Genomic DNA, 2,327 nt, shown 5'->3' with positions numbered 1-2,327 from the left:
CTATCACGCTTACCAAATAACCCTGTGACGAAACGCGCCGCTCTTCTTTGGATCTTCTCTATCTCTTCTGTCAACCAGACCTGGTACGGATCCCACACTGATGAGGAATACTCAAGTATAGGTCGAACGAGTGTTTTGTAAGCCACCTCCTTTGTTGATGGACTACGTTTTCTAAGGACTCTCCCAATGAATCTCAACCTGGCACCCACCTTACCAACAATTAATTTTATATGATCATTCCACTTCAAATCGTTCCGTACGCATACTCCCAGATATTTTACAGAAGTAACTGCTACCAGTGTCTGTTCCGCTATCATATATTCATACAATAAAGGATCCTTCTTTCTATGTATTCGCAATACATTACATTGTCTATGTTAAGGGTCAGTTGCCACTCCCTGCACCAAGTGCCAATCCGCTGCAGATCTTCCTGCATTTCGCTGCAATTTTCTAATGCTGCAACTTCTCTGTATACTACAGCATCATCCGCGAAAAGCCGCATGGAACTTCCGACACTCTCCCATGAAGTGGCCTGTTTATTTTTCTAACACAGTCTGTAGGAATTAAGAGATGATTTTGTGGACGGCTGTAAAGAGGTCGCTCTGTAGTTATTTAAATCTAATTTGTCTCCTTTCTCGTGAAGTGGGTGAAATAATGCGCACTTCCATTCTTTGGGGATGTTCTCGGTTCGCCATATGTCATGGACCATTTCTTGAAGAATTTCGGCCAGTTTTCTCCAATCTATATCTAATACTTCCTCAATTATTCCATCTTTAGAGATTATCCATACGGAAGTGTTTGAAGATGTGCATCAAACTGAAGAGTTCATTGTAAATACCAAGGAATTCCAATCGGTGTGCGGAAGATACTGTCCTCCGATGGAGCACTCATAACGAATTGAGTTATCTACTCAGACCGTAGGTAAAGTCTCAGCTAAAATTACTCACCTCATTAGTCTTAAAAAGGCCAAGTACATTGTCGTGATATGGCAGCGACAGAACATTAATGAACTGATGGTTGTTTCAAAAAAGTACAAAGAGAAAAGAGAATTCTGATAATCTGGGGAGATCACAGAGAAAGTACATCAAGTGGTATTGGAATTAAGCTGGGAACAGATAAAACCGGTCATTAAACGATTTATCAAGGTTTATTTATATCTCGTGAGCTGAAATTAAGTTTATATACATGTTAATACTTCCAGCGATAATTTCTGACTATTACACTTGGAATACTCGTAAGAAAGACAATAGATATCTTCTAGGTTTAGAAAGCCTAAGGAACATATGAAATCTGTGGACAAATCCAAAAGCCAGCCACTGATAAGTGGAGTACACTGCACATTACAAAGACTCAAACATTATTGGTCTGATGATGGCCAGATGACTGGAATGGGTTTGTCGTGTAAGAAGAATGTGGGTCGAACGATGGCGGACGATACCAAAACAACTTATTTCCATCAGGGAAGAGAACAGCAGGTAGAACTAGGACGAGACAACTGAATGAAGAAAAGGAAGACCTTCAACGACCAAGGAGACGGGAAGACTGAAATACCAGAAAAAACTAATGGTGACTCAATGGGGCATCGACTGTGTTATTTAGCATACCTGTATGATGCTATAGTCAGATCTCTGGTGACTTTCAGACAAGGGAAGCACCCTATATGCTCATGAATATTAATTTAAGGAAATGATAGTGTCTTACTGAAATGATAATTAATAGGGATGAGCCAGTCAAGCATGAAAATATGGGTACCACACCATGCACACCGATATATTAATAGGAGGAGGGATCATCTCTCTATAACAGAAACAAGTGGTCACTATAACAATCGATTTATTGTAATTAACATATGAGCTACCCTCTGAGATAACTGAATGAACATTTAATAACGGGACAGGGATTTATAACTGCAAAATGTAATCTTGGCACACGTGGGTAGGCACGATAAGAGCACAGTTACAAAAATAATTCGCAGACTTACCAGTGATTGCAGAAATGGTTAGCGAATTACAGAAAGAACCTCTGGCGTGCCACAGGGGAGTGTTATGGGACCATTGCTTTTCACAATATATATAAATGACCTAGTAGATAGTGTCGGAAGTTCCATGCGGCTTTTCGCGGTTGATGCTGTAGTATACAGAGAAGTTGCAGCATTAGAAAATTGTAGCGAAATGCAGGAAGATCTGCAGCGGATAGGCACTTGGTGCAGGGAGTGGCAACTGACCCTTAACATAGACAAATGTAATGTATTGCGAATACATAGAAAGAAGGATCCTTTATTGTATGATTATATGATAGCGGAACAAACACTGGTAGCAGTTACTTCT

The sequence above is a fragment of the Schistocerca serialis genome, chromosome 3 (genome assembly GCF_023864345.2).
Source record: "Schistocerca serialis cubense isolate TAMUIC-IGC-003099 chromosome 3, iqSchSeri2.2, whole genome shotgun sequence".
NCBI lineage: Eukaryota > Metazoa > Arthropoda > Insecta > Orthoptera > Acrididae > Schistocerca > Schistocerca serialis.
The sequence above is the reverse complement of the archived record's forward strand: the minus strand, read 5'-3'. Positions refer to the sequence as shown.